General features: G+C 43.4%; 1 long non-coding RNA gene and 1 pseudogene across 1 annotated transcript; both read left to right on the top strand.

The window, feature by feature from the left end:
• Window positions 1-601: 601 nt before the first annotated feature.
• LOC124002113 lies at window positions 602-3,619 on the top strand. The gene is made up of 4 exons (XR_006832912.1): window positions 602-2,375; window positions 2,484-2,626; window positions 2,873-2,981; window positions 3,088-3,619. It is a non-coding gene; the product is annotated as an uncharacterized LOC124002113 (long non-coding RNA).
• An 8,386-nt stretch (window positions 3,620-12,005) lies between these two features.
• LOC124001401 lies at window positions 12,006-14,545 on the top strand (annotated as a pseudogene).
• Window positions 14,546-24,128: the final 9,583 nt, after the last annotated feature.

Genomic DNA, 24,128 nt, shown 5'->3' with positions numbered 1-24,128 from the left:
TAATAATTTGATTGACTATGACTTTGGCACATGTATCAAAGTTATTACTGTACTGGGTCAAATTGACCCAGAACATCATCCGTACCTAGCTTTTTCGAATATAAAGGAAGGGTTCAATTGAAGGTTTATCAGTACCTGCATCAGATCTCTGCAAGTTCCAAAATCTTTTTAAAAAGAATACCAAATCCTACTCTTATTCAGCATGACTATAATATACTTTTGTACAACATTTCCAAAAACGGTATGGAACATTATAGCAAAGAATAGATATAATTCCTCATACAGTATATTGACCTACATAACGCGCAACAGGTAGATGTTGTAAGTTCCTACAGGACAATAGACAAGATCCCTGAGCAACAAAACATTAGACAATTATATTTTGACGCAAAACAATTGCCAAATGGAAGAATCAATACTGACAAATCTGCAAAACACTTATTCTAGAGAGAACTCAACTAAACGTAAGAGACAGAGCTTCCCATCATGGGGGACCCCAAGATCTGCACCAATATCTCATTTTGATGGTGAAGACCATTCTTCATTTGCATTGTATTTTGTCAATATAGGATGATAAATATTTTTGTAATATGTAAAAACAATATATATATTCTATTCCATACTACACTATACTTTAATTAATTACATTAAACATGATTTTAGATAGACCAGGTCCGTTTCTAAACTTCTTCAAGCTCTCATTAGTGTAAAGCATATTTCTGAGTTGGTGTCCTATACTGCTGTCCCACTTTATCCTTGAGTAAATATCCAAGCTAATTTAGGTCTCAATACAATTTTTTACTTCCTAAAAGACCAAATGATGTCTAAAAATGTATCCTCGTGTCTCTGACATTTACACAGATTCAATGTAACTAAATAATAAATAAATGCAACACCAATGTTAAGATGTTTACTAACATGAGGACTTTTTTATTTGCTTTTTAGAGAAAAGCTGTCAGTTGGTGAGTGTAGCTGGTGCATAGAAGTCAGGAGAGCAGAGAGAGAGCAGAGATGAGTGGACAAAGCCCTTTACTAAGGCAATCATTTGCACAGAACGCAACCTCATTACAAAACAAATGTCCAACGAACAAGCGAGGCAGCACAAAGTACAAAACCCAAGTACAAAGTACCGGCTGCCACAAAGCACGGGTAATAAAACAAAACCTGGCACAAACCAGCAGGAAGTGTGCCAATCTTGACAATAAACAATTCCCCACACAGACATGGGGGGGGGGACAGAGGGTTAAATACACGACAAGTAATGAGGGAAATGTAAACCAGGTGTGTGGGAAAACAAGACAAAACAAATGGAAAATTAAATGTGGATCGGCGATGGCTAGACGACCGGTGACGTCGACCGCCGAACGCCGCCTGAACAAGGAGAGGAAGCGACTTCGGCGGAAGTCGTGACAAAAGCAGTGAGAATGCTGATGAACAGAAGTCTCTAAGGATTTACTTGACCTGTTAATCTTACATTCAGTTAATAAATTATTTCAGTGAAAAGTTATGTTGATTGTTGAAAAGTTATGTTGATTGTTTTAAGTGATGATTTGTCTTCAGTGATGATTTGGCCCTGAGTGAATCCTTAGCATGTAGGCAGGGGCCTTAGGAAACAAGGTACAAGCAGGTTTCCTGTAGACTGACCTTAATCAATAACCTCAGCTTTAGGATTTTTTGTTTAAGTGGAACTGGAGATAACAGAGCTGGACCTGGCTAGATCTGAACATTGCACCATAATGTTTATGATTCAGTACAATTGATGTTATTCATTAAGAGAATTGCCATTTAGTACTTAAAGGGTCCAGAGTTCCAGTGGTGTTGTGGGACTTTGACTGTGAACTCAGGATGTTGTCTAAACAAATATTGACTCAATTTGGAGAAAACATCTAAAACTTAGGTAGCATATGAGAAATATTGATAAAGGTGATATAATATTTGTTCATGCAGTAAAATTATTCAAATTGATTTGCCCATTATGTGTGATCTCCAGTGTCAGCAAGGTTAAAGACCTTTACGAAATACTGTAATTATACCAATACATGACAGAGAGAAAAAATGACGTGACTGGGACATCCAACCTCAGGAATGGCCCCAATGTCATGTCAGGTAGGCCTTTGTTTGTTTTTGTGGCTCGAGTTATGCCTGCTGGTAACTGGGGGGAACTGTTATCTTACTGATCCTTCCTCACTTCCTGACCCTTCCTCTCTGGTTATCATCCTCCTCATTCAGGTGGAACTCGATGTCCTACTAGAATGCAGCTTCGTTCTTCACACGGCGGATTGTGCCTTCTGTGAGATGTTGGTCATCGACCCCCAGGGAGAGGCTGTGTATAGACAGGCTGCAGGAGCGGAGGCCTTCCAGACTGCAATGGAGAAGTTAGTGCAAACATTTACCATTAAAATAAAACATGTATTGATCATTTGTATATAGAATGTGCTACTAGTCCCTCTTGTAAAACGGTTATCCATCCTCCAAATCATCAGGAGAATGAGCAGCACAGCTGTGTATGGGGACATCTTTGTGTACAGTCCAGTCCTGACTTCCAATGGGTCAGAGATATGCTCATTTTGGCCCAATACAAACAAAGCAAAGACATTATGTACGCTCTGGCAAACACTGTCAGGAAGTAAGTGGACTTAGTCTTTCATCCCAAAATAACTGGAATCATATATATCTCATCAATTGCCTTTCTTTCTTTTTTTCATTCTTTTTTTTTAATCTGGGAAAATGTTAATGTTAATTTGACCATAAAAGCTTTTTAGGCCATTTAGATTTTTTATTCAATTATTTTTTAAAGTTAACCACCAGAGGGCAATACATCACAATAAAATTCAGAACTACTGGGTAACATATTCCCAAATCTCATCCGCAGGTTTCACCCAGGACATCCCACCCCTGAGGTCAAATAGGTGAAAGAGTTCATGGATACCATGTTGGGAGACTGCTCAAGGGATGAGGATATGACTTTCCTGATACTAAGGGTATACAACCGCTTATAAGCAATATTACAAGTCACGTTTTACGTACTGTGTTGTTTTATACCTAACATACAGATACAGCTAGAAATATGTGTGCTGTGGATGACAGGTCAGAAAAACTCTCTTGGAGGGATACCAAGATGCTGAGAGCCCCATCCAGAAACGTGTGGCAGCTTATCTGGTGCTTATGAAGAGTCCTGACAATGTGCTGTTTAGCAAGGTGATCACCGTGCTGAAGGACGAGCAGGACCCACAGGTCAGGAGCTTTGTGGCCTGCCGCCTTGACAACATCTGCCACTTTGTTGATCCCAAAATGCAACAGTAAGTGACGGTTTTCTACATGATATGTTCAGTCACTCCCTCTTCATTTACATGATTCATTTATCACAGTGGTGGAAGGTGTTGATGTTTTCTGTATCTCCTACTGTATATGTATTTGACACCTGGCTAAGGAAATCATCTTCATTGAGTTTCTATTTTTCACAGTTGCATAAAGTACTTTAGTAAAAAATATTTAAAGTACTAGTTAAGTCGTTTTTTGGGGTATCTGTACTTAACTATTTATATTTTTGACAACTTTTACTTTTACTTCACTACATTCCTATAAAAAATAATTTCCTTTTTACTCCATACATTTTCACTGACACCCAAAAGTACTCATTACATGTTGAGTGCTTAGCAGGACAGGAAAATGGTCAAATTCACACACTTATCAAGAGAACATATGGTCATGCCTACTGCCTCTGATCTGGCAGACTCACTAAACACAAATGCATTGTTTGTAAATTATGTCTGAGTGTTGGAGTGTACCTCTGTACATTTTAAAAGCAAGAAAATTATGTCTTCTGCTTTGCTTAATATAAGGAATTTTAAATGATTTACACTTTTACTTTTGCTACATAAGTATATTTGACCAATTCCATTTACTTTTGATTCTTAAGTATATTTATAACCTAATACTTTTAGACTTTTACTCAAGTCGTATTTCACTGGGTGACTTTCACTTATACTTGAGTAACTTTCTATTAAGGTATGTGCACTTTTACTCAAGTATGACAATTGGGTACTTTTTCCACCACCGATTTTTCATCTGTCTGTCCAGCTGCAAAATCATGGGCTTGATTGTGTTCAATAGAATCGCAGCAATATAATACCCTTTATTGTCCTAATCCCCATAATCATTTGTGCAACTCAAGCAAGTTGTGGGTTCTGAAAAGTGCTCTCTTTCTCTCTTCCTCAAGAATAAGACAGTTAGTATATCGAGGAGGCATTGCATCAGCACTCTGTTAATAACCACTTCGTCCGTTTTGCACCTGCAAAACGGACACCGCCATGGGCTCCATAAAGAGCAACATGATCTTTGATTCCACAGCATCCCTGCCAAAGGCAGTCCTGCTGGAGACCACCTTCAAAGCCTTTGGGTATAACAGTGATATGTTAGAGTTTTTTTTTAAACTATAGAAACTTTAAAATATATATTTATATAATAAAATGAAACATTTCATTCAAATGTTTCTTATTTAAATGAATATTACATCAATATTGGTGTGATTACATTGATATCTTGTCTCCCCCTTTTTTTCCCACTTCCATTTTCAAGGTCTGTATTGAAGGAAATGGATATGAACTGAGCCTTGAGGCCCTTTTTGGAGAGCAAGGTTTCACCCCTGTCTCCAAGGCCTGTACTGGGCTGGTCTCAAGATGCCAGACTCAGTCCAACAGGTGCTGGAAAACTGTATAATTTGATATATTGCTGCTCAAGGAATAGTCTTTTTGTTTGGCTTGTCAGTGTGAGCTGAAGTATTCAAAGACATTTTTAATCATCCATATCTTACAGGCCCCACAGGACCTCGTAAGAGACATTGGACAGAACCTCCAAAAGCTTGTCAGGGAACTGCACTCTCAAGACTCCGCTGAGGCCATGGCCTACCTAAGGATTCTTGGAGATGAAGTTGGATACATCAAGTCCAGTGAGATGGAGCACATGGCCCCGGACCCTAGCTATGAACTGACGTGTTCTTCAAGATAATGCCTCTTAAGGTAAATCATTGTTGACTGAATAGGTCATTCTGAGGGGGAAAGCATATAATAATATACAGTATGTGGAAACAATATAACTAAACGAAACAGTAAATTACAAATGAAGCTAAACATGATTTCAATTATTTCTATACATTTAGAGTATAACTGACTCACACCCAAAGTCTCTTTGTTTCAATTAGCCATGCAGTCTCTGATGTCCAGCATTGACAATGAGCTTCATTCCCACTATATTTTCCTGGATTAGAGTTTTTCCCTTCCCTCTGTGTCTGGCTTACCCCTGAAATTCTCCTTGTCTGGTGTCTTTGCCCCTGGAGCTAAGCGAGGTCTGAACTTTTCCCCTGGCATGGTAAACTGCCTGCTCTTTTGCTTCTATTCAATTACATGTATAGGTCTTATGGAACATGTTTGATGGATTTTGACTATATTTGGACAAATTCTTTCATTTATTTAGGTTCCTAGGTGATTTTTACGTGTAAATTATGCCTTTCTTACCTGTAGCAGCAGCTGTATGTCATGCAATCTATTGATGTGGAGTATATTACACAAATGGGCCTCGACATTTCTGAGTTTGTGGTGGCTGGCATCGAGATGCACACCAGCATATACCATGTGAGTTCCCTGAGTGTCAAAGTCACCATTAGCAAGAATGTTATCAAACTCTTCATATCTGCACCCAAGGGAACCACTCAGCTTCTATTCAGTGTCAGGTGGGAATTACTCTAACTTCAACTTAAATTATTTTACTTCTAATAATTGAATTTTAAATATAAGTGGCACATTATGGTTAGCTCACATACATATTAAGAATCCAGTTTGTTTTAAATGCCATCATTTAAAAAAATGTAGAACAACTTGACTTAAACCAGCCTCAACTTGCATCAGTTATATTAAGCATTACTATATGATGTTACAAGTTCAAACAGGTGCCATTAATACAGGTAACGAGTGGAGGACAGAGGAGCCTCTTAAAGAAGAAGTTACAGGTATGTGAGAACCAGAAATCTTGCTTGTTTGTAGGTGACCAAATACTTATTTTCCACCATAATTTGCAAATAAATTCATTAAAAATCCTACAATGTGATTTTCTGGATTTTTTTTCTCATTTTGTCTGTCATAATCGAAGTGTACCTATGATGAGGGTCTGCAGAGCGTTCTGAAAGTATTCAGACCACTTGACTTGACTGTTCCATATTTTGTTACTTTACAGCCTTAATCTAAAATTGATTAAATAAAAAAATGTCCTCAATCTACAAACAATACTCCATAATGACAAAGCGATAACAGGTTTTTTAGGAATTTTAGCAAATTCATTACAAATGTAAACAGAAATACCTTATTTAATTAAGTATTCAGACTCGTTGCTATGATACCTGAAATTAAGCTCAGGTGCATCATGTTTCCATTGATCATCCTTGAAATGTTTCTACAACTTGATTGGCATCTACCTGTGGTAAATCAAATTGATTGGATAGGCAAGGCACACACGGTTTGGAAAGGCACACACGTTTTGTTTTGTGTCGAGGCATAGATCTGGGGAAGGGTACCAAATAATGTCTGCAGCATTGAAGGTCCCCAAAGAACAAAGTGGCCTCCATTCTTAAATGAGAAACGTTTGGAACCACCTAGACTCTTCCTAGAGCTAGCTGCCCGGCCAAACTGAGCAATCGGTCAGGGAGGTGACCAAGAACCCGATGGTCCCTCTGACAGAACTCCAGATTTACTCTGTGGAGATGGGGAAACCTTCCAGAAGGACTACCATATCCGCAGCACTCCACCAATCAGGCCTTTATGGTAGAGGCTAGATGGAAAACACTCATCAGTAAAAGGCACATGACAGTCCGCTTGGAGTTTGCCAAAAGGCAGTTAAAGACTCTCAAAACCATGAGGAACAAGATTGAACTCTTTGGCCTGAATGCCAAGCATCATGTCTGGAGGGAACTTGGCACCACCCCTACGTTGAAGCATGGTGCTGGCAGCATCATGCTGTGGGGATGTTTTTCAACGGCAGCGACTTGGAGACTAGTCAGGATTGAGAAAAAGATGAATGGAGCAAAGTAGAGAGAGATCCTTGATGAAAACTTGCCCCAGAGCGCTCAGGATCTCAGACTGGGTTGAAGGTTCACCTTCCAACAAGACAACGACCCTAAGCACACAGCCAAGACAACACAGGACTGGCTTTGTGTAATGAAGGGGCGGCGAGTCGGAAGCAGGTGCAGGTGAAACATTTTAATAAAACAAAACCAAGAACATGACACTAACATAAGGCAGAACGCCGATACAGAAGAACAATACCAACTGGTGAGGGAACATGGGAGAGTAACATATAAAGGGGAGGAAATAAAGGTAATGGAGTCCAGGTGTGAATCATAATGATTAACAGGTGTGCATAATGATGAGTGCCAGGTGTGCACAATGATACAATCCTAGGACCGGTGGTAAGTACTCTAGAGACGTCATATGCCGGGGGGGGGGGGAGCAGGAGCAGACATAATCCTTGATGAACAGGTGTTTAGCCAAAACTGCTATAACGCGAGTGATGTGATCTTCCAGGTTGGTCGAGAAGATCAGGATGTCATCGATGTACACAATCACCTGACGTCCGAGCATGTCCCTGGACACCTCATTGACGAATGCCTGGAACAAAGCCAAAGGGCATAACCAAGTACTCGTATTGACCAGACATCATGCTGTACGCCCTCTTCCACTCATCCCCCTCCCGGATGCAAATGAGATTGTAGGCACTCCGCAGGTCCAGTTTGGTGAAGAACTGGGACTCGCGGAGCTGCTCGATGGCTGACGGCACCAGCGGGAGAGGGTACCGATACTTTGTGGTGATGTCTCGATTACCGTGGACTCAATAACAAGGGCATCCTCCCTCCTTCTTGGCCACGAAGAAGAAACCAACCAATGCAGGGGACGTGGACCAGCGGATGAAACCCTGTTGGAGCGCCTCTTGAATGTAGTCCTCCATGGTCTGGGTCTCAGTCACCAACAGAGGGTAGATGCATCTGCGCGGAGGTGTAGCACCGGAAAACTAGTCAATGGTAAAGTCCCAGGGCCGATGCGGAGGGAGACAGGTAGCGCGGGTCTTGGAGGAAAACTCCCTTAGACCCTGATATTCCTCCGGGATGTTGGGGCTGAAGGGCAACCACAGGACTCTCAACTGAAGTGTAAACAGGGGACAGGAAAGCAGGTCTTCCGGCATTCAGGTGACCAGTTGGTGATTCTCATCCTCGACCATGAGATGGTAGGGTTATGGCGCTGAAGCCAAGGTAGGCCGAGGATGATCTTGTGAACTAGTGCACTGGTGATGAAGGGGATGTTTTCCTGGTGATTGGGCTCCACGGTGAGGTTTAGTGGTTGGGTGATGTGTGTGATGGTTCCGGATCCTAGAGATCGACAGTAGAGACTTTGAACCGGTAAAGGAGAGGAGAGCGGGTAGGTAGTAATATTGAGAGAGGAGGCAAGGGTAAGGCAGAATGCCGATACACAAGAACAATACCAACTGGTGAGTGAACATGGGAGAGTGACATATAAAGGGGAGGAAATTATGAAGGTAGTGGAGTCCAGGTGTGAATCATAATGATTAACAGGTGTGCGTAATGATGAGTGCCAGGGCCCTCATTTATCAATGTTGCCTACAAGCAGAAATGTTTGTAAAACATGAATGCAATAATTTCTAAGCAAAGTGTGGGATTTATTAATTTGTTCTTATACTTGAGAACGTGCGTAAATTTAAGCACACCTCTGACCATGCATACACACAGCACCTTGTGGTAGAAAAGTGAAACTGCTAATGAAATACCATCCACCAAATGGAGAAAGGGATTGACATACTGCATCAAATAATAAACTATGAAGAAAAAAGATAACACATTAATGGTTTATTCATGTATTTCTTTCATAGACACTTATGCTACTAATAGTTTTCTCAGGGTGCTATCAAATTCATAAATATGAACCCATTTCAGCCTAATTAAATAATAAAATAAATTAGAAAGGGAGTGGAATGTAAGGTTGGAGGCAATTTAGTTAAACCAGTTAAATAATATTAAAGGCAACACTGAGGCATCGTGACTTGTCCAACATGGCACATCTTGCATTGCTGGAGGACCTAGCACAAGCTGCATTAAGCAGGGAGCATGTTTTCAGTGAGCGTGCAGATGTTTTTGCTGAGAGCGACACTTGGCTTATTAGTAGATTTCATTTTCCAAGGCATAGTTTATTGTATCTCTGCAACCAACTCTCTCCAGTATTAGAAAGGGAGACGAAAGGCACCAATGCCATCCCAGTGCGTACCCAAATCCTCTCTCCCCTGGGATTTTTGGCCACAGGAACATTCCAACGGGAGATTGAGGATCGGTCTGGCATTTCACAACCAACCATGAGCCGAATATTGCCTGCAGTCCTTCATGGCATTATTTAATTGACCCCACAATACATACAGTTTCCACTGCTGTGCAACATGCCAGAGTGGAAAGGGATTTCCATGCCATAGCTGGATTTCACAATGTCATAGGAGCAGTTGACTGCACCCACATCACAATAAAAGCACCATCATTGAACAAATTCAACTTGTTCAACCGAAAAGGTTATCATTCTGTCAATGTGCAGGTCCTCTGTGATTCAAATTTGGCTTTGTTGAATGTAGTGGCCAAACGGCCAAGTGGAACACACGATTCATTCATTGTGCAGGACAGTTCAGTCGGCCCAAACCTCCAGGACGGAGCTGTTAAGGACGGATGGCTTATTGGTAAGTGACTTATGTTTTATTTGTAAGGTTTTATTTGCCATGTTAGACCTCTACTGGGAAACAATATCTGAAGGTTGTGTTCAATACTGCAGGACACCGGGGCTACCCATTAATACCATGGCTGATGACTCCCCTCACAAACCCCTCAAACCAACAAGACGCAAGGTACAACCAAGCCCAAGCACGCACAAGATCAACAGTGGAGCGCACCATAGGCCTGCTGAAAGGGCATTGCCTGGCTGCAATACCAGCCTAGCAAGGTTTGCCTCTACAATGACATTCCTTCAAATGCCATTACGTGAATGTAATACAATGTGCAAATTCCTTTTTAGGTTTGCTACATTGTCAAGGCTTGCAGTGTGCAACATTGCAATCAAAAATGGCATTCCCCTGAATGATCCACCCAGATCCACTCGCCAAAGAGGACACCCTTCTTGTAGGCCTGGGGATGAGGGGTCAGCCAAATCACCCACATCTGTCAAGATTTCATGTTTTGTTATTTTTGTTATATTAATTTTGTTACATTTATTTTGTTATATTTATTGTCAAGAAAAAATATTGAGATGTGGTCCATGTCTGAATATAGTTGCAAAAATAAAGCTTGACTTACCATCAGTTGGTGTGTCTAGTATTCCTTCAGGGTCTGGGAGAGGGTCCTCAGTATCACCATCACAAATGAAGCCAGACACTGAGGTCTGAATTTACCACAGCTGTAACCTGCTCCCAAGCATTATTTTGTATCTTATCTGTCAAGCCATTGCTGAGGGCTCCAAAAAGTATGGCTTGTTTTGGTTCCCCTTTGGTGATCAAAAGTATATTTTATGCGTCTGAATAGTTTTTTTTCTTTGTCTACTTTGATTTCTCCATGTTGGCGGACAGAAATTAGTGGCATTTCTTGCAGCTTCAAATGGAAGGTTTGTCACTATAAATGGTCATTTAGGGTGGTTCTTACTGTAAATGAGACTTCACGTGCACTAGCACAGTGTTTTAGAATGTGTCTGATTTATCAAGGCAAAATACTTACAGGTATCAAGCGTACAAGCAATTGATGAATACCAACTTTTTTGTTCTTGTGAATATTCTACATTTACATGTACGAGTTAATTTATAAAATTTTCTACGCAACATTGATAAATGTGCGTAATGATGAATCACAGGACCGGAGGGTAGTACCCTGGCAACGTCTTACGCTGTGGGGGAGGAACAGGAGCAGATGTGACACTTTGGTACAAGCCTCTGAATGTCCTTGAGCAGCCAAGCTAGAGCCCGGATTTGAAACTGATCGAACAACTCTGGAGAGACCTGAAAATAACTGTGCAGCGACGCTCCCCATTCAACTTGACAGAGCTTGATAGGGTCTGCAGAGAAAAATGGGAGAAACTCCACAAATACAGGTGTTTGTAGCGTCAAACTCAAGATACTCGAGGCTGTAATCGCAGCCAAAGGTTCCTCACCAAAGTACTGAGTAAAGGGTCTGAATACTTATGTAAATGTGAGTTTTCAGTTTTGATTTTTTTATACATTTGAAAAACGTGCTTCATCATTATGGGGGATTGTGTGTGGATTGATGAGGAGAAAAAAACAATTGAATCAATTTTAAAATAAGGCTGTAACGTCACAAAATGTAGAATAAGTTAAGGGGTCTGAATACTTTCCGAATGCACTGTATCTGTCCTCTCCATATTAGGTGCTGAGCCCACAGAGGCGACCGTAACACTGAAGTTGTTATGCAGGTGAATGAGGACCCAAAAGCGACTTGGCGAAAACAGAGTTTTTAATCCAGTAAAGTAACTTTACAATCAAAAGGCATAATTCTACTCGTAAAGACGAGAACAGACTGGAGACTTGATCAAGAACTGCAGGTTGCCTCGGGAAGGCACTTGAACGTAGCAGACTCAGACACCTGCTCACCACGCAGCATCTGAGGGAAACACGACACGACAGGGCGATACATAGACACAGCACGGTGAACAATAGACAAGGATCCGACAGGGCAGGAACGGAAAACAAGGAGAGAAATAGGGACTCTAATCAGGGAAAAGGATCGGGAACAGGTGTGGGAAGACTAAATGATTGATTAGGGGAATAGGAACAGCTGGGAGCAGGAACGGAACGATAGAGAGAAGAGAGAGAGGAAGGGAGAGAGAAAAAGGGGAACGAACCTAAAAAGACCAGCAGGGGGAAAATGAACAGAGGGAAAAGCAAAATGACAAGACAATCTAAGACAAAACATGACAGAAGTACTGCAAGGACACTCTAACCACTGACTTCCAGATCCCTGATTACGACAGGAGTAAAGCTGGCAGTCACAGACGGCAACGACAAGGGGAAGAAGATGTGTGGCACAATATTTCACAGTTGTTTCTAGTTGGTCGTTCCAGGTAAAAGACAGTGTTGTAATTCTTTCCAGTCTTCCTCTGTGCAAAAAGTCATTGTGAGATATGCTAAGTGTCAGACAGCTTTTTCTCTGTGATGTGTGACCTGACAATGTCAATAACAAAATGTAACTGCAAACAGTAATGATTAAAGTCTTACATCTGGTTTTCCCATACATATGACAACAAGTTTGAGGTGAAGATGAAGTCCGACCTGAACTCTGAGATTTAAAACTCATCCCAAATACAGAAGATTACCAGAGGCAGCTACAAAAGCTCATTGATGACATACTAGATCAGAAAGTGGCTAAATCTGATATGAAAGTGCAGCACATTGTTACCAAAGCCATTGAGGTGAGGGATGTTGGCGCTGTGTTTGAAATATATTTTGGTTAATGCCATCGGCAGTCATTTTTCCAATTGTCTACTCCCAATTGCAGCAGTTTTGTTTCCATTGATAACATTTCTCTACAAAAATTATCAATCTCAAAGTATCTATTTTTAGGCAAGCAACATTTAGACAAGGTTGCTTCACAAGGTTGCTGGAAGAAACAAGAGGAGCCTCGCTGAACTCACTGTGCCCACCGGGCCTGAGAATCTGTTCCTTCAATCATAAGTATCTGACAATTCACATATTAAATGGGTTGGGGTTATTTACATTTCAATCCATTCAATTCAGGAGATAAAATTAAATATCAATTTAATAATGGCAAAGTGTCAGGGGAAACAGGATACATTCATCACGAATGACAATAAGTTAATTTGTCACTTTCTTGTTTTTTTGTTTATTTGTTTTTACAAGGGTGACAGCCCTTACAAAAAAAAGATTTCAGTTTTAAAACTAACTGCAGTTCCCGTGCAAACTTAATGCAGTAAAAGAAATTGTGTTATTTTGGATGCAGTATTTGCAACATACTGCAGTTATACTGCATTCTAACTACAGTTAAACTACAGTGTACTGCAATTATACTGAACTCTGACTCAAACCTTTTTTCGTAAGGGAGTTTATTCAAATACCAGTTCAACCAGAACAAAATGGCCGTCTACCTTGTTGAGCCTTTGGGAGGAAAATCTTCTGAAGAGCTAAACTTTCCCACTACCCTGTACATTCCTTCGATCGATGTTACTGAAATAGGTTGGATGACTCCTGCCAATGAGACCCAAATCCTAACTTTCACCATACCCCGCTCTTTTGACTTCATGCTGCCCTTGCTTAGCTTTGCTGAGGTGACCTCCAAAGTGATCATCAACTTCTACAAATGGGAGGGATCCATCTCTGGGGGAAACAACACTGTTGATGCTCCCAGCTATATTGCTCATTATAAACTGGGTGGTTTGAGCCCTGAATGCTGATTGGCTGACAGCCGTGGTATATCAGAACATATACCACGGGTATGACAAACCTTTTATTTGTATTGCTCTAATTACATTGGTAACCAGTTTATAATAGCAATAAGGCACCTCGGGGGTTTGTGATATTTATTATTACTTACATACAACGGGTTACCAACATATTCAAATAACGACTGAAATATTTTCATTAAAAACTTTATTTTGATGAATTTATTGATACTATTTCATCCTACCACAAGATATAGTCCAGGAACAAATCTATGGTTGCTACCCAAGCCAGCTGGTCGTTCGTTCTATTGGTTCGGATGTCAGAGACGTGACCCAGTCGTTCAGTCTTTTTGTTCTGCATCTATGGACGTGACGGAGTCATTCGTTCTGTAAGGAATGACCCTGCAGAAGAGAAGCAGGTACGGGGAGTTGACATTATAATTGGAACGGACATGCAACAGGACAGGAACAGCGTCAGAACTGGGAAACACAAAGACAGACAACAATCAATGCAGCAGCGGGGAACTGAGCTGGAGACCTGACAAATATATGGGAGGTAATAAACAGGTGATTGAGTCCAGGTGAGTCCAATAATGCTGATGCGTGTGCCTAGGGAAGGCAGGTGTAAATAATGATGGTGGCAGGAGTGCGTAATGCAGGACAGCCTGGCGCCCTTGAGTTCCAGGGGGAAGAGCGAAGCAGGCGTGACAGTACCCCCCCCCCCCTAGCGGCACCTGGCGTCCCACCTGGGCGAGCCTGACGGGCCGGCTGAGGCACGGGAGCTGGACAAGCCGGCTGGGCATAAAATCCCTACGAACCGACAGAGGCGTGGGAGCCTGGCGAGCCGGCTGAGGCATAGGAGCCTGACGATCCGGCTGAGAAGTGAAAGCCTGTCAATCCCGCTGAGGCATGGGAGCCCGATGATCCGGCTGAGGCGTAGCAGCCTGACAAGCTGGCTGGCTGGGTGTGAAAACCTGACGATCCGGCTGAGGCCGGACGTGGGATGGGCGCCTTCCAAGCCAACCCGGGGCAAGGAAACCTCTCGAGCCGGCTAGGGCACGGAAGCCTGACGATCCAGATAAGGCAGGTAAGGTTCAATCGGCGGCAGCCCCCAGACCCAACGTCACCACCAACCGAACCGCCAGCACTCCACGATGCTTCATTTGATGACTGCTACATTCTGTAAGGAACAACGCTGCAGAAGAGAAGCAGGTATGGGGAGTTGACATTATAATTGGAACGGACATGCAACAGGACAGGAACAGCGTCAGAACTGGGAAACACAAAGACAGACGACAATCAATGCAGCAGCAGGGAACTGAGCTGGAGACCTGACAAATATATAGGAGGTAATAAACAGGTAATTGAGTCCATGTGAGACCAATATCGCTGATGCGCGTGATGAGGTAAGGCAAGTGTGCGTAATGATGGTGGCAGGAGTGTGTAACGTAGGACAGCCTGGCGCCCTCGGGTGCCAGGGGGGAAGAGCGGGAGCAGGCATGACAAGTTCTAAATATTCCATTGCCATACTGGCTGGAAACATTCTTATCCTAAGCTTGCTAACTAGCCAACTACGGCTAACTTACAATCACGTCATACAGTGCAGAAAGAATCAAATCGGTAGCTGCATTTGTTTAAGCTGTTTTCTAGTGACATTTATTTGGATACATCCATAACAAAGAGCTAATGAGGCACGATTTCTCCTGGCATAGAAAATGTGCTCTCTCGTTAGGACACTGTTGTTCAGAGGAGCTACCCAACAACATAGCTACACAAGAACTTCAAAATGAAGCTGCAAAGACTGCAAACTAGCTGCACTTTGTTTCGTTGCACCTTTTTTCGATTGACATTTCTTTGTATATATCCATAAAAATTATGCCAGCTGTTTCATGATTTCGACTGGCTGAGAAACACTGCCTGCCTCTCTCTCTCTCCTCCCGACTCCCGACCCTTCACATTCATTTCTATGGGACAGTTGGAGATCGAATTTGAATATTGAAACCATGTTGAAATGTCAGAGAGACAGACAGTAAGGTTTATACAAATCTCCACTGTTGAAAACTTTATTTTAGTCTAAAAGAAATGTATGATAATGTCTAAATACTTTTAATAGTGGAGATCTGTCACGAGAATTATGTTCTCAATGTTCATAAACTGAACTTCAATTAAACTACTCGGTCTGCTACCAAGAATTTGTACGATTCTTGTTGAAATGAAACAGACAGAGGCCAGTCTACAATAGTCAGCAACGTTTATTTACGAGAGCTCTGCTTATCATTTCATGTACATTGGTTTATATACCTCTCATTTCGTCATAAATGTTCCTCCTCCTCTCAGACATCCATGAACTCTGATGGTCTTGAAGTCAACTCTGAAGGCTCCCTTACCTTTAAAGATGGCCATGGATTACATAGGTCCACTGTGACAGTGAACAGAAATGGACTGGTTACCAGTGGCACCAACAGCAGGCAGTGCAGTCCCTTGACATTTGAAAACATCTACAATGGTGACATAGGTAGTAGTGGCACCACCCTGACATCCACGACAAAAGGAATGGCTGAAGAAAGCAGCGTCAAGCTAAGTTTGGAGGGCAGAATATCAAGTACTGAGGCTTCACTAGATAGGCAGTACCTTCAGGCAATGCCTATGATTCAAACGCAAGAAGCACAATTAAACTGGCATTGAACAGGAGGGGACCTTCCCCAACAACATGAAGGGATCTCTACAGGACGAAGACAGAAAACACCCATGGTCTGAGTCTCACATTATGGACCCTGACTTTCTGCTCTTAGACAGACTACTTCATCTGTGAGGATGATACAAACATGATATAAAGGTTGGCATGAAGCCTTGTTTTACCTCCATTGACATGAAACATTATCTCAAGTTCTTTGACCTCCGTATGACCAATGAAGGCCACGTGAAGATGAAGCCTACCAAGCTAAACCGGACTGTAATTGTAAGAGGAGCATACGGAGAAGAACATGTGCTCAGGCACACTTATGAAATGAACTATGCTGACCTACAGTAGCTGGCACACTGAAGTTTAGCACAACTGGGAAGATAATGGATGCACAGATGAGACACAACTGGGAAATTTAAATTGCAGGACTGACCTCCAGTGTCAATGTCAATTCCACAATCAACAGTGATGGTCTGGTGGACCTGTTTGGGAAGCAAACTGGGCAGCTCTACAGCAGGTTGCTTGTGAAAGTAGAGCCTCTTGCACTTGCTTATTCACATGACTGCCTGGCCTCAACCACACCTGCTAGAGAGTGGAGAATCTGCTGCTCACCTGGATAACACATTTGACGGTCTTCTAACACCCAGCGAACAGTCATTGACCTAGAAGACTAAATCCAAGTTTGACAACCACGCTTATAACCAAGACATCCTCGGATGGGGCCACAGTGTCTCCTGTCCCCTCCTGTCTCAGCCTCCAGTATTTATGCTGCAGTAGTTTGTGTCGGGGGGCTAGAGTCAGTTTGTTATATCTGGAGTACTTCTCCTGTCCTATTCGGTGTCCTGTGTGAATCTAAGTGTGCGTTCTCTAATTCTCTCCTTCTTTATTTCTCTCTCTCAGAGGACCTGAGCCCTAGGACCATGCCCCAGGACTACCTGACATGATGACTCCTTGCTGTCCCCAGTCCACCTGGCCATGCCCCAGTCCACCTGGCCATGGCTGCTGCTGCTCCAGTTTCAACTGTTCTGCCTTACTATTATTCGACCATGCTGGTCATTTATGAACATTTGAACATCTTGGCCATGTTCTGTTATAATCTCCACCCGGCACAGCCAGAAGAGGACTGGCCACCACACATATGCTCTCTCTAATTCTCTCTTTCTTTCTCTCTCTCGGAGGACCTGAGCCCTAGGACCGTGCCCCAGGACTACCTGACATGATGACTCCTTGCTGTCCCCGGTCCACCTGACTGTGCTGCTGCTCCAGTTTCAACTGTTCTGCCTTGTTATTATTCGACCATGCTGGTCATTTATGGACATTTGAACATCTTGGCCATGTTCTGTTATAATCTCCACCCGGCACAGCCAGAAGAGGACTGGCCACCCCACATAGCCTGGTTCCTCTCTAGGTTTCTTCCTGGGTTTTGGCCTTTCTAGGGAGTTTTTCCTAGCCACCATGCTTTTACAGCTGCATTGCTTGCTGTTTGGGGTTTTAGGCTGGGTTTCTGTACAGCACTTTGAGATATCAGCTGATGTACGAAGGGCTATATAAATAAATGTGATTTGATTTGATTTGACTTATAACAATGCTGAGAAGCTCAGAGAAGGAAAATCAAGAATTCAATATCTCCGGTTTCTTGAAGTTTGACAAGAACAGTGACTCACATATCGTCAAGCCTCCCTTCATTAAAATACTTCCAGCTGCTTTTGAGCTTCTCATGAATGCTGTTGTCAATGCTCCGGAGGCCATGCAACAATATATCATCAGTTTAGACATTAACCAGCTAATTGGTGGGCTAATCTGCAAGTCAGTGACAAGTCAATGAGAGAGATTGATTTGGAGTACAAAGTGAATAAGGTGAAAGAGAAACGGATTCTTTTGACACAAGAGTATGCTGAGACACTTGAAGAGTTGAAGGTCTCTGTGGAGAATGAACTCCACCAAAATCAGAGACCTGGTGGCTACATTCACAGGCAGCATTGAGACGGGAGACTTTCAAATGCCATTCCTCTCACAAATTGGAAATCAACTGAAGGACTTTGATTACCATTTTAAAATCAGAGAGACAATTGTCCGAGCTATTGATGCAATTGAGGATGTCATCAGACAGATTGATCTACAGAAGCTAGGCGACAGCCGTGTTGCCTGGTTGGGGGACATTGATGGTAGATTTAGAATCAAAGAAAAACTTCAAGATAAAATGAATGATTTGAAACAGGTTATTGAGACCTTTGATGTCACAATGTTTTTCCATGATCTGAGGGATTACATCCTTCCGATCAACTTTGCTATAAATGTGGAGCAGCTAACTGCTAAGATTCCCTCTGAGGAGATGATCAGGGTCCTTGAATCTATAATGGATGTAATTGTCAACTGGTTGAATAATATGAAATTGCAGACAAAATCAATGCTGTGTATTCTCACATCAGAAATCTGCTTCTCAGGTATGATTTTGACAAGATAATTAAAGTGTTCATGGATCAGACTGTAGTACTCATTAAGGAATTCAAAGGAACAATAGCAGGTTGATACCAAAAGTTGCCGTAAAGATGATGACAGATGTGATTGATACTACAGCCTTCGATGATATAAAGTCGATTAAACAGAAAGCCCTTCAAAATATGAGAGATAGAGTTAACGGCATGAATATTAGAGAGGAGATACTCATCTATCTGCAAAAGGCAAGTGACTCCTAAACCAACAAGGTCGGCTACATTTCTGTTCAGCAGAACAAACTAATTGAGAAAATCCGCAAGGTGGCCAAGGACCAAGATGCACTAAAGACAGCAGAGGTTGAGATTTCCTCCTTTTTAGTGCCTCTCTCACTGACCTTGTCATTCCCACCATCCAAATCAACCTGAACCGAACAGGCTGCAGGACATAAGCATTCCGGCCCAAAACTCAGTCCCTGAGTTCACCATTCGGAGTTCTTACACTGTACCAGCCATGACCCTAGATTTTGAGGAAATCAAAGAAAAGATCATTGCATTCATCAACCAGGTCTAAGAATATGAGGTTCCAATGCATCTACCCAAGGCCATCTTTTAAGACTTTAAAGCACTTTACCTATCCGACCTCCCGGACCTGACCTATGCAAATTGCATAAAAATGTAACTAAATGTTCCATTATCTTTGTAACGGCTGTCGTGGGAAGAAGGTGAGGACCAATGTGCAGCGTGGTACATGTTCATCTTATTTAATGAAAACTGAACACTGAATAACAAAACAACAACCAAAACAACCGAAACAGTTCTGTCTGGTGTAGACACAAAAAGACAGAAAACAACCACCCACAAAACACAATAGAAAACAGGCTCCCTAAATATGGTTCTTAATCAGGGACAACGATTGACAGCTGCCTCTGATTGAGAACCATACCAGGCCAAACACAGAAATAGCAAATCATAGAAAACTAACATAGACAACCCACCCAACCCACGCCCTGACCATACTAAAACAAAAGACAAAACAAAGGAACTAAGGTCAGAACGTGACAGTACCCGCCCCAAAGGTGCGGACTCCAGCCGCAAAACCTGAACCTATAGGGGAGGGTCTGGGAGATATAGGGGAGGGATGGGAGATTGACTGACTGACGGCTCTGGCAGCTCCTGGCTGACTGGCGGCTTTGGCAGCTCCTGGCTGACCGACGGCTCTGGCAGCTCCTGGCTGACTGATGGCTCTGGCAGCTCCTGGCTGACCGACAGCTCTGGCAGCTCCTGGCTGACTGGCGGCTTTGGCAGCTCCTGGCTGACCGACAGCTCTGGCAGCTCCTGGCTGACTGACGGCTCTGGCAGCTCCTGACTGACGGGCGGCTCTGTCAGCTCAGGACAGACGGGAGACTCTGGCAGCTCAGGGCAGACGGGAGACTCTGGCAGCTCAGGACAGACGGGAGACTCTGGCAGCGCTGGGCAGGAGGAAGGCTCTGGCAGCGCTGGACAGATGGGAGCACCTGTAGGGAGGAGACGTAGAGACAGCCTGGTGCTGGGGGCTGCCACCGGAGGGCTGGTGCATGGAGGTGGCACCGGATAGACCGTGAAGGCGCACTGGAGGTCTCGAGCACCGAGCCTGCCCAACCCTACCTGGCTGAATGCTCCCCGTAGCCAGGCCAGTGCGGCGAGGTGGAATAGCCCGAACTGGGCTATGCTGGCGAACCGAGGACACCATGCGTAGGGCTCGTGCCTTGTACCCCGGCCCGAGGAGACGCACTGGAGACCAGATGAGCTGAGCCGGCTTCATGGCACCTGGCTCGATGCTCACTCTAGCCTGGCCGATATGAGGCGCTGCAATGTACCGCACCGGGCTATACACACGCACTGGGGACACCGTGCGCCTCACGGCATAACACGGTGCCTGCCCGGTCCCTCTCTCTCCACGGTAAGCACGGGGAGTTGGCACAGGTCTCCTACCTGACTTAGCCACACTCCCCATGTGCCCCTCCCAAGAAATTTTTGGGGCTGCCTCTCGGGCTTCCAGCCGCGCTGCTGTGCAGCCTCTTCATAAAGCTGCCTCTCGGCTTTCGCTGCCTCAAGCTCTGCCTTGGGGCGGTGATATTCCCCAGCCTGTGCCCAGGGTCCCTTGCCATCTAATATCTCCTCCCAAGTCCAGTTCTCCAGGTATCGCTGCCTCTCGTCACCACGCTACTTGGTCCTTTCTTGGTGGATGGTTGAGCACGGCCCGAAAACGGCGGGTGAACTCTGGGTAGTGGTCCCGAGCAGGGTCTGGGCCGTGCCAGACAGCGTTGGCCCATTCCAGGGCTCTACCCGTCAAACAGGAGATGAGGAGGCTCACACTCTCTTCACCCGAGGGAGTCGGATGAACGGTAGCCAGGTAGAGCTCAAGCTGGAGCAAAAATCCCTGGCACCCAGCCGCCACTCCATCGTACTCCCTCGGGGGTGCGAGACGCAATGCGCTGGGACCAGACGATGACGGAGGAGGAGTGGGTTGCGTCGTCTGTGTGGGAGCTGGGGTGGATGTCGGGAGACCACTCCTCTCCCATCGCTCCATCCTCTCCATCATCAGGTCCAACGCCAAACTGATCCGATGGAGGACGGCTGTATGATGGAGGACGCGCTCCTCCATCGATGGAAGAGGGGTGGTCACTGCTCCTGCTGACTCCATGGTAAAAAGGTGCGAGCTTCTGTCAGTACTTCTAGAAGTAGTGGGTAGAGGAGTCAGGTGCAGAGAGCAGGGTAGTAGATACGTGGATAGTTTATTCCCAAAGCAACAGTGTCGGTCAACGCCACACACACGGGCGCAGTAAGACCCAGTCCAAAACAACAGGACCAAACGGTTCGGGAAAAAATAACATCCACAGAAATCACACACACCAAATAACAGAAAACAGGCTCCCTAAATATGGTTCTTAATCAGGGACAGCGATTGACAGCTGCCTCTGATTGAGAACCATACCAGGCCAAACTCAGAAATAGCAAATCATAGAAAACTATGGTTTGGTTTCCTCATATTCCTTCTTACAGGGAGGTCACCTTCACAGGTGTATGGAAAAGTGTTCAGCCTCTAACTGGTAAGAAACACCTGAATTACTGGCACCTGTATTTACTGCACATACTACAAACCTCTTTACTATAAATCGTCATAATGAAAACTTAGAGTTTTCTAGATGTTATTTTTTATGGACACAATACACAATACATTGGATTATTTTTGCCGTTTAGTGTTTATACTGAAGGTATGAGACCAATGCTGATCCCCTCTTGTTCCTTATCTATCCAGTCTAAGCCCGACAAGGATACAGACATAGTGAGTGACAAAGCCACTCTGAAGAGCTCTGAGAAGTTGAGTTTCCAGGTTGCCTGGAATATGGATACCATGCATTCCACAATTGAAGGGCTCAAAGAGCAGATGCCTGACATCACAGATGTGCTGCTCAAGTTCATAAACACGTATCACATAGCTCACTTTGGCTTCGATGTAAACCGTGCCTCCATGAAGCTGAAGAACTGTCTCCAACGTCCTTGAGAGAGCCTATCATGAGGTGCCAATGTGTCTCGATACACTACAGAATTTTATGAGAGAGATGTTTAGTAGCTGACATCATACAGTCTATAAACATCACTGATATGAGTGACACGCATCCACTAGGTTTTCAGTTCTTACGTTCTTGCGTGAGACCAATTTCGCTCTTCCCGGACTAGAGGAGAGACTTTCTGGACAGGAGGTCTATGAGAGGGCCAGTCGCTCTCCATCCAACCTCACTGAGCTCGAGCTGTTTTGCAAGGAGGAATGGGAAAAAATGTCAGTCTCTCGATGTGCAAAACTGCTAGAGACATACCCCAAGCGACTTACAGCTGTAATCACAGCAAAAGGTGGCGCTACATAGTATTAACTTAAGGGGGCTGAATAATTTTGCACGCCTAATTTTTCAGTTTTTGATCTGTTAAAAAAGTTTGAAATATCCAATAAATGTCGTTCCACTTCATGATTGTGTCCCACTTGTTGTTGATTCTTCACAAAAGAATACAGTTTTATATCTTTATGTTTGAAGCCTGAAATGTGGCAAAAGGTCGCAAAGTTCAAGGGGGCCGAATACTTTCGCAAGGCACTGTATCTCTGTGTTAAATTTGAAAGAGTTTTATTTTTAAATTGCTGAACAATTAACAATTCATGTAGCATGTTGTTTCTTTTTGATGACTATGTTAATTGAGACAAAAGGGGATTTTTACAGCACAAGTGTAGTACTGTACATTGTTCAATTCCAAGATATGGTCAACAATGCATTCAAGTGGGATTCTTACATCCCAACAATGGAAGATGGTTCACACTCATAGAGTACAGACTCCAAGATCCTTCTTTTGTTGGAGCTTAAGGTTGAAATAGTGTGGCCCTTAGATGGCAGGGTCGTCCAACTCATTGGAATATTTCTAGTTTTAGAAGTTCAGCTGTCTACAACATAGGAAGCTAAAACCCTTTGTTTGCTGGGTCCAGTTATTCACCCTTTACCCTGCCTCTTCTCTCCCTCTTGCCCTCCCTTCTTTCTCACTCCAAATATCCCATACAGCCTCTTGCCCTCTTTCATACTGTGTGCTACATTCCCCCTGCTTATTTCCCCTGGTTACCTGGTTGGACACTTAATGCCCCCCACAGCTATTTCATATACTCTCCCGAAGAGGGGCCCATAACAAATGTTGCTAAGCATGGTGGCTGTCACCTGTTTGGAATTCAGGGCTGTGTTGGTCGCCAGAGCGTGCTGCTTTTCCCACAGTAGTCTATCAAAACGTTTTATGTTTGAGTTTTGCTCAAACATCAAACTGTATGGGCATCAACAATATCAGAATATGTAAATGCATTCCATCTTATAAATAACTCATATTAGACTAAACAAGGTTCAAGATCATTGCTGGAAAGGTGAACCAGAAAGGACTTTGGCTTCATGTATTACTTCATTATGAGCAATCTCCTTCAGATTCAAGTGACTAAGTCACATGTCCAGCTTGGACAAGTATCTGTGTGAGTTTCATGTTAATTTCAGAAAATGTCAAAAATGAAAAGTTCAGTGTGGCTTTATTTTCAGGAACAAACATGCAGTACATCATATTTCTTTAAATATTCATAGAGGTCACCAAATGACGGTGTGTTTTGGTGTTGGACACTAGCAAAACATTTGTTTTCATCTTTTTCTAGTAAGACATATGGAGTATATAGAGTTATATAGTTGTAAACACATACTTTCTTCTGCTATTCATTCCCACTCCCCGCTCTCCCCACCTGACCCCAAAAATAGAACAACCCATCCGTTCCCAATACCCCATTTCGTATTACATCGTCATACCAACATGATCACATATAGGCCTATTTCTCGAGCAGACATTGGTGGAATTGCATCATACATACTGTATGTCTGCAGGTGACCGGTGCACCTACTGGCTTGCCCAGAGGGTGCCACAATATGCTACAGGTGGCCAGATTTAACTGACGATGTTACTATAACATAACAA

This window comes from Oncorhynchus gorbuscha, linkage group LG17 (genome assembly GCF_021184085.1).
Source record: "Oncorhynchus gorbuscha isolate QuinsamMale2020 ecotype Even-year linkage group LG17, OgorEven_v1.0, whole genome shotgun sequence".
Classification (NCBI taxonomy): Eukaryota; Metazoa; Chordata; class Actinopteri; order Salmoniformes; family Salmonidae; genus Oncorhynchus; species Oncorhynchus gorbuscha.
This window is presented reverse-complemented; position numbering and strand designations above follow the sequence as displayed.